Below are 10,149 nucleotides of genomic sequence, written 5' to 3' on the forward strand. Positions count from 1 at the left end.
TTCTCAATGGGTCAGAGTCCCTAAGAAAGACCTTCCATGATGCCCTATACAAAAGACAAAGAGAAATGAATAGAAATTGGAAATTTTCTGTAAATTGACACAGGGATAAATTGTAAGTGGACAAAAGCTGGAAGGAGAGGAGGAAAGGTACCTTGAGAGAGACAGAGAGAGCCTAATTAAATGAGTGTTGAGAGTCAAAAGACAGGAAAAAATGAGTAGAGTGTATGTGTGATTGTCAAAAGGAATACAGCCAGTGAGGAATTGAAGACACTTCATACCAGCCAGAAAGTCGATTATTAATCAGGGTTCTCTTGGAAAGATGGGGATAAGGAGTTCAGCTGGCCACATTCATGAAACCTGGCGAATATCTACAATCTGTATTACACCTGATTTCATGCTTTGGGTTATCAATGAGTAGATAGAATTTCCAGGCATTTACTGTTTTAAAGATCTGTAGTATATTTAGTCATCACAAATTAAGTGACTAATTAAATAATACTAAATAATATCGACTAATTTATTTAATTAATAATATTCATTAAGTACATTAATCTATCCAGTGCCAAAATCCTGATCTCTACTAGTAAAAAAAGACCCTGCTGATCACGCCTGTATGGTACCTCTTACATAGCCAATAATGAGAGGTCTTGGCCATTTGGTCTGCTTAAGCTCAATAGTCAAACTCCATAGAAGGGAGCTTTTCTGCCCTGGTCACATTAAGTTCCTGGGACTGTATTTTTACTATTCTAGCTCTTCTCTTTCCTGTTTTCTTTTACACAAAGTCTAGAAATCCTGAAATTGTTAGAGATGGATGTTCTGAAAATACCTTCTACAAAATACCTCCATCAAAATACCCTTTGAGATTGTGATAGTAGGGCTTTAATTAAGCCCCAGAATTTAGTTTAGAATGAGTCTTTTATGCTGAAAGTTCTTGTAAACTCACTTAAGCAAGTCTTTTCTCTGTGAAATCTTCCAATTTTTCCTATCAAATAGCGTATTTCCAGATTCCTCCTCCTCTCTGCCTGCACTTTCTCTTCATTTTTAAATCGTCTTTGTTTGCACCATGACAAGCTTTGTTTCAAGTCAGGAGCTATACTCATTAGTCATTCCTAAGCCACCCAGGAGCTAAAGTCTTCAATGTTGTGACTTAAGGACTAGTAGTTTTACAAGGCTCCTTACACCTTGAAGAAGCATGTCTCTAGAAAATATGAAGAATACTTGGGGGAGGCTATAAAATTATTTTCTTCCAAGTGTCAATATGTTTGAAAGGATTTTTCTTCCTTTTGTGTGAAAGAAATAATGCAATCACTGTGGGGAGTGGTATAAAGGTGGTGGTGTGACGTGTGAATGTGGGTGGGGAGGATGGAAGAATAGGGAACTCTTGGTTGAATCAGGTGAGTATTTACCATCTCCAAAATGTGCCATGGGCATTTCCACTCCCGTGATGCTGTCATTAATGCACACCCTCTTCCTTGCTGTCTACCTGGAATCTACCAGTACATCAAGGCCCAGGGCATACTCCACCTCCTCCATGAAGCTTTCCATAACTACCCCAATCCACGCTAATCCTGTCTCTTCTTGGTCTCTAATGCATTTAATTTATTTGATGCTAAATTTAGGCTACTGCCTACTACTTTAAATTATGTGTTTTGTTTTTTCCACTATATTTTAAGATTCTGAAGGCAGAAAATGTGTCCCTTACAGGGCTGAGCTCAACATAGGCCAGTGGCCAATAGAAGCTGCCTGCAAAGGGGAAACTACAGGGTCCTTAAACCTGAGTGTGCTGAAATGAAACCCTGACAATTAATTTCTATAGCTCAAAGCCATCCACAGTAACAAATTATCTTCTCCCTTGGCTGGTCAATTTTATTCCTGGAGAAAATATTTACCTACCTGTCAGGATATTTTTAACCTCTGTGGACACAGTGAGCTTGCAGCCTGCAGCTGATCTGCCAAGAGTCCGGCTGAGAAATCAGGCTGTTATCTTGATCAAAAGTCAGAGTCAGCTAGTCCTAGCAATGCTAGTCAGGTGAAACCTTGCTCTGTCTGAGACAAGGCTGCTACTCCGTCAGAGAGCTGAGCTTGAGGCAGAGGCAGAAGGGCAACAGAAGCAGAGTTTCCACAAACTAGACAATCAAATTCAGCACCTTGGATAGCAATCTGGGAGTGTTGCTCTAACAGTCCAGGGCCGTTTAACCTGGAATCTGTAAGCCCTACTAGTTGGTTAAACTTTGTCTCTAGAACTCTGGTTATCAAAGATAATATGTTCATTCTAAAAATAAAGTTGCTAGGTAGCTGAAAAAGCATTTTTCTTTGTCCCGTGTCTTCTGAATATCACCTAAGATGGGCAGAAAGTAGTTTTGGAAAGGCCCAGGTATCATCTCGGGTTTTTATTTTTGCAATGTTTTTAGATTCAAGCCAAATTCGTGGGAATGACTCTTTGTTCTTCTTTACCCTCAATCTTCCAGCTGATCACTAAGATCTAACAAATATCCTTCCTAAAAGGCTCTCAAAATCTATCAACTTCTCCCTAGTTCATTTGCTTTATTTATTCCAAGCCTCATTATCTCTTCTTACAAGATCACTCAGCCTTTACTCTCTCCCTCCTCTAACCCGTTCTCTGCACAGCCGACACTCATCCTTCTGTGACATGTATCTGACAATGTCTGTGTCATACTATTGCCCTTGGCAAGTTTCCTGAAATATGTTCTGGGAAATGTTAATTAGTGTCCCATAAAAAAAAAAATTCAATTTTCAAGTACTTGTGAAACAAGGTTAAACAGATTATTTTATTTACTTATTCTTTTTACTAACAGAATTTTTTATTCATTATAAATCTCCACAGGAGGCTAGAGCATACGATATGTAGCAATTCTCAATTGTATTTGTTACAGAACTCTTTTATTTCACAGAACGTCTATAATTTCTCATGGACATTAGCATTCTGCAAAAACACTGCTAAGTCAGGAACAGGCCCAATAGCTTAACATGCAAGGCCTTCTATGAGATAAACTCTGCTTAATTTTCACATCTCACTTATCTTCTATCAAACGTGCATCCCATTTTCCCATACCACAAAACCATTCACAGTTTTCTGACATACCATCTATTTTTTTATTTATATATTGCTATTTATATATTGCTAATAACACCACCCCATTGCCTGAAACTATATTTCCCCTCATTTGTCTTGTGAAATCCTATTTATCCTTTAAGGCATTGCTCAAACATCTCTTCTTCTTTGAACCTTTCCTTGCCTCACCCAAGCAGAGTTAGTTACTCTTTCCTGTATGTTCTCATGTTCCCATCTCCCTCGCCCTCGTAAAATATACAGGAGAGAGATGTTCATCATAGTATTTTGCATTTATGTGTTTATTTATCTCTTTCTCACTGGACAATGGATGCCTTGAAGGCAATGCCTGTGTCTAATTTATCTCCCTATTCACATCACCTAGTGGAATGCCTGGCACTCAATATGTACTCAGGGCATGTTTAAATGAATTCCCTCCTCTCATCCAGAGCTGAAGCCCAGGCCATGCCACTTCTCAAAGCAGGATGACCTCATGCTTTACACAAATGCAGCTCTGCCTGATGGCCTCCTGGTTGGAGTTTCACTTGGCCAAAAACTCTGGTCCAGGGCCACTATGTACGATTTGAAATAGAGCATGGTGATGAGGGGTATAATCTGGTTCTTGCTCTACTATCTAAGCCCATGATCCTGGCATGGCTGTGTCACCCTGGAGGAAGGAGCATCTTTCTATATTCACAACAACAAGTATGAGCCACAACAGCTGTACTCTAGGCCAGGATCCATTGAATCCCTGTCACTCCCACCAATGTATCTGGTTCTCCTTAGCTCTGCTGCTCTCGGCTAGATAAATCTCCCCAGGATGTACGATAGGGAGTTCCAATGAGAACATTTCTCCAAGACTTTCAAACTAAAGCAGGCCTCAGATATGGGTTATTATTCAATGATGTATTTGGGCAAGAGAGAAAAAATAAGACCTAGGCACAACTGTTCATCATGAATCTCCTTGGTATAGCCTAAATCTGAGGATGGAATGGTAGAGGCAAGGGTAAGCAGCCTTAAATGCTGAAAGTTGCCTGGGCCAGACCAAGGCTTTCAGAGGACCAGTATTGATATACTCCCACGGACCTTGCTGTATCACAGTGTCCTAGTCCACTGCAATCATGATTATATGGACACAGAGACACAACAGGTGGCATAGTGTTTAAGATGATTGGTCTAAGTAGAAATTGTTCTCAACAAGAGGGAAAAATACAGACACGCTGGCAGATAAGGGGATATGCTTTCACAATGGAAAGTGCACTTATTTGGAGAACAGTTCTCTTTGCTTGCCTGTGAAAATCGACTATCTGTGAGGTTCCTGGGTCAACAACAGTGAATGACTGGTGCACCAATAAGATAACGGAGGATTAGCCAGTGGAGCAGAAGAGCTACAACTAAAAGCACTTTCAAGGACTGATCCCACTCCACTGGCCTGGGATATATGGCTTTGGGTTTGATAAAGTGATATATGGAAAATATCTTTTTTGAAAAAATAACTGTTTCCTATAATACACCACTCAAAAAAACTATTTTTAATATTTTGACATCTTTTCATGCATTGCTTCTGTTGTCTACATGGAAAGATTTTATTTTAATGAAAATTGGATCATTATATACATATAATTTTGTAACCTAATTTTTCATTTAAACTATATATAATGAACATCTTTCCAGAATAGTGTGTGTGCATGCATATGCATGGGAGAGGATGGGGAATGAGTATGTATACACACACACACACACACACACACACACACACACACATATACCTATATAATACATGTGCTTTATTTGCCATCAATATATCTTGTTTGGGGAAGAGTCTCTTCATATTTTCTCTTTTTTTATTGTGTTGATTGTTTTCTTATTATTGGGTTTTGGATACATTTCATTATTTTCTCTTTACTTGAGGTTATATCTACTTCTTTGGAATTAATATTTTTGAATGTGTCTTTCTTCTTTTTTTTTTACTTTGACTAGACAAATACATGATTTAGCTGTTCATGCATGTGTGCGTGTATGCATGCATGTATATGTGTGTATGTTGTAAGAAGTAGCTATTGGATAGCAGTTCATGGTTTAAGAGAAAGAGGGCCACCCTAAATCCAAACAGCAGCCTGGATTTTCGTTCAGGTCTCATGACTTACTAAATGTGTCATCTTGGGCGACTTTATTTGTGTCTCAATTTTATCATCTGTAAAGTGATGTTAATTATAAAAACTTGACAAAGGGCCTTGTACATAGTAACTAATCATTAATTGTTAGTTATAATTATTGTCTACTGTAGTTATTTTTATCTTCATTATTTCCTGCTTTCTTAGTCAAATTTCCTTATTTTTATTAACTTATTTCTTATTTTTATAATGTCTTATGTGAAATATTTAGTGTTTTCTTCTCTGTTCATTGAAAAACTTTCAGAAAATGCAGTTTTCTATGATAATACATTTAGCTGCACCTCATTATCATTTTACTACGCTATTTTATACTCGGTGTAATTTTTCATTCGTTTAAGTGTTATTTAGAAGTTTAAATATCTACAGAGTTGAGGATTTTGTCAAGTTTTGCACTCTAATTTTTGTCATTAATGTTAGTGTTATTGTATCATGATTGGAATACGTGATCTATATTATTGCTACCACTTTGGAATTCATCAAGGTTTTCTTTGTAGCCTAATATCTTAGTTTGAATTCCCACCAAAAGGAGAGCTTGATACCAGGACTCAGGCACAGGCAGTTTATTTAGGAGATGAACCAGGGAGCAGGGGAAAGTGAACAGAGAGAAGGAGGAGGATCTAAGAACAGATGCATTCTGAGGGCAACTAGGGCCCAGTCCTCTCAAAACCCTCCAAGGAACTGTGTCAAAAACTCCTAAGTATCCTCTCTTTGAAGTGCTGGATGCTGGGACATTTGTCCATTCTTTGCCAGCCCCCTGGGCTGCACCTGTGCATGGGCTGAGCAAGCTTCCTTGACTTCAGAGAAAGCCAGGAAACAGAAAAGTAGAGAGCATTAGTTCAGCTCCTGGACAGGCCACTGACAAGGCGCATGGGAACCACATACCACAGCTGCCACTGATGTCATGGGTAGGCCTAGGGGGTCTGGTGTGGGAGCCCATATTGTATGTTGCACATAAATCATCTCCATTTTAAAGTGTGCCAAGAGTAAGGTTTTATTTTTTAAGGCTCTTTGGGGTATGATTTCCATTCTTTGCTTCTGAATTTGTATCAAGGAGAAGCTTAATACCTCACAAGGCAGACAATTCTATTTATGATAGTATTAGCATTTCAAAAGAAATAAAGGTACAGTTCTATACCTTCTTCTTATTTAATAAATGATAAGTAATTGCTCATATTTATTTGACTAAGAGTTTCTTTATGTCAAACTGGAACTTGAAGAGTAAATAACTCTCTAGTACTGATTAGGAATAGATAGAACAGATGCATTCTGAAATCATTAGCTTTAGAAATTTCCTGAAAATGTATTGTCTTTCCTATTATTATGAAAAATAACATAGATTTTATAGAGTAACTTCTTTTCTAGGCAGAAATACTAATCCTGTAGGAAATTATGTTTGTAATGTAATATAATGCGAGGGGAAAACTTGAGTGCTTCTCCTTAATTAAGAGACTTGTAATTTTTTCTTTGATTTCACTATAAATTGTTATTACACCCTATACTGCTTCTGAAAAATCATTCCCAAAGGATTTTGGATAGCCCCATGATATGATAAAGTCAGCATAAAATGAATTGTGGCAAGTAAAGAACATACACTTATAAAAACAGAATGGGGAGCTAAGTAGAGTATATAAAGAACATCTAAAAATATTTAGGACAGATGATGGATTAACACTGCTACTGGTAATTGGGAATCTTATGTAACATAAGATGTTACAGATGGTAGGAATTATGGACATGAAAGGTTTCACTTTGACAGACTTTGCCAGTGTTTTTAATAAATGTCCCATTCTGGCCTTAGACAGAGTGGGATGCATGGCATGTTGACTTAAACTACGTGTTATTAACTCATTTTGTAGCCTCCAGATAGATTGCTAGACTGTACCTGTAGAATTATAATTTCCCACACACAATTTTTTCAAAGGATTGTCAAATTAGCATCTCTGAATTCCTTGGTGATAAATGAAGATCATTGACCCAGGGATAAAAAGGGAGGAAGTTCTCAGTGAAAACATCCTTCATTTCTTCTCTGGAACTCAGTCCCTTTTCTTCATTTCTCCGTTACTGAGTTACTTCTACTGAGTATGAAACCATGTGCTAATTGCCAAAGATATGGTTGTGGAAGTCAGAGAATTCACATTCTAGTGGGGGGGCATAAAAATATGATTCCATTTGATAATTATTGTGGTAGAGATAGACACAAAGTCATGTGAGAGGAGGGACATGGAAAACCTCAGCGAGCCGGCTTGGGTTGGTGGAAGTCCAGGCAGTCATCCTGGCCGTGGTGGCTGAGTTTTCAAGACTAGAGGGAGACATCGAGAGGGGCGAGGACAAGGGAGTGACTGTGTCAGACAGAAGAGCAGCATGTGTAAAGGCAAGAGGGCATCACACCATCTGGGGCTTTCTATGGCTGGAGCACATGGTTTGCTTTCTTTTTTTTTTTCCTGGAGGAGGATAAAAGATGGGAGCCCAGTGAGAGGTGGGGCTGGACAAGAAGGTGAAAGGATATGAGGGTGATAGGAAGATAGAGAAAGACTTTGAACTGAGAAGTGACAAGGCCAAATTTATGCCTTCCAGAGATCATTCTGGCTGCTAAGTGGGAGGATGACTTGGAAAATGTAGACCAAAGAGAGGAAACCAGCAATCAGCAGTGAGGGTACAAACAAGTCTAACTGCTTATGCAGCACTTACCAGGAGCTAGGCCCAGTAAGTGAATTATGCATATTACCCTCCCTATGTGATCCCTACTATTTAAAAATTCCATTTTTACAGAGGAGAAACTGAGGCACAGAGATGTGAAGTAAATGCTCCAAGTTCTCAGAGCTGCAAGAGGCAGGTCTGGGATTCTGAACCAGGCACTGAGCTCCAGAGTTCGTGCTCTCCATCACTGTGCTATAGAAACGTGAATGTTTACGGCACTCACCATGCATAGGTGGTGGGTTAGGCACTCAACATACTTTATCCCAATTACTCTTCAGAACGATGGCAGGTAGGTAAGTGTATTATCCCCACTTTATAGATGAGGAAACTGAGGCACAGAGAGGTTGATAAGTTTCCCAAGGGCACACAGCTAATCAGGGCCAGACCAAGGATTAGGATCCATGCTGTCTCATTTCAGAGCCTGTGCTTTTAATCACTGTGGTACTTCTCATTCAGGAAGCGACTGCTGTAATTCCACAGTGGCTCTGACTATTGATGCAGAAACCTACCTGATATAAAGCCATCATGGACGTTAGAAAATGAAGGATCCAGAATGAATTAAAGTCAGCCTGCCAAGATCAGAATCTCTTTACTTCCCTTGACGTGACTGGACTTTCCGATTTCCCTGACTAGAATCATCCTCACTAGAATCTTCCTCACTAGATTCTGAGGTTTTGAAGAAAGGAACCCTAATTTGTTTGACCATATATTCCCAGATACATAATAAATATGGAGATAAGCAAATTAATTAATGCTACCCAACTCAAAAATGTTTCAGCATAGGCAAAGAAGTCTTTGAATAAAAAAGGAAGAATGTCTGCCTATTAAGAATGCTAACAGGCAGACTCTTTCACAGGGAAAACATTGGTATTGTACCATCCAGATGGCAGCCACTGACCACATACGATTAAAATTTAAATTAGGCAAAATCAAGTAAATTTTTAAATTTAATTCCTCAGTCATACTAGCCGCATTTCAAATGCTCAGTAGCCCATGTAAGGAGTACTGTAGTGGACAACACAGATAGAGAGTGTTTCCATCACGGCAGAAAGTTCTATTGAAGAGGAATTGCATGTTCCACAGGCCTTGAAATGTCTGTGTCAAACCCCCCTGGACAGCTTTCTACAAGGTGGTTTTCTGGGTCCTGTTCTAGACCTACTGAATCAGAATGTCTTTTGCAGGGAGCCAAGGAATCTTCATTTTTCATATGAACTTATATGATTTCTTTTAAGAAACACTGGTTTAGACCTTTGGTTTTCAATATTTTTGCCTAAAAATCCCTTTGTTCAAACAAAAATGTCCCTAGAAGCCCAGCAGGTGAAACAAGGACAATTTCAGGGGCGGCAGTGGGCGAGATGACGGATGATGGCTCTGGATACCTACCTGCTCACTGCTTGATCTCCACGGCACAGGCAAGAGCAAAGATATTGAACTCCACATTTTGAAAACTACCCGTCCAGAGGTTATGGGAGCTTCCCAGCAGCTCTAGGCTTCTAACTCCTTAAAGAACTGGAAGATAGACGATGTAAAGATGGGGTTATTAGGGCCGTCACCCTAAGGCGCATGATGCATAAATTGGGCCTGGAAGTATGGGCAATATTTGAACATGTGTGTCTGCACAACAAATATGCGTGAAGGTTTAAATGTTAAGTGTCTTGCAGTAAGCCAGGCTTGGTGATAATCACCGTTGTGTCGATAGGAAGTGAGGAGTTGGGTCATATGCTCCTCTCTTAGCCTGTATGCTTCCAATCACACATCTCGTGGGGCTCTTCTCAACATGCTAGTTTTTAGCATGCTATGGCCCTAAGTAACCTCAAAGTTGGATCTTGGGGCTTGGGGTCTCCACAACCTAGGGACTGATATGTCACAGAGCAAGGGAAGAGACAGCCTCATGAGGCAGTGAGGAGATACGAACGGAGAGTTGGAAATGGAGACTTCAGTCAATCTCTGATCATTGGAAGACTGGATCCAGGATAGATTTCAGCTCAGGTGGTATACACAACTATCACCTCAGTCAAAGGACAGATTTGCACGGGAGGGGAAAGGGAATCCTTCACCAAGTGGATCTGGACATCCTGGCTGGTGAACACTGCATACATTCCAAGGATGGAATATTGCCTCCTGCTGGGTTCTTGAAGTTGGTCCAGTTTCCTACAAGAGCCAATGTTATTGCATTCGCCTGCAGCAAGCCCTGAACTGGGACTTTTA

Source organism: Ceratotherium simum, chromosome 11 (genome assembly GCF_057802395.1).
Source record: "Ceratotherium simum simum isolate JZ-2026a chromosome 11, ASM5780239v1, whole genome shotgun sequence".
Classification (NCBI taxonomy): Eukaryota; Metazoa; Chordata; class Mammalia; order Perissodactyla; family Rhinocerotidae; genus Ceratotherium; species Ceratotherium simum.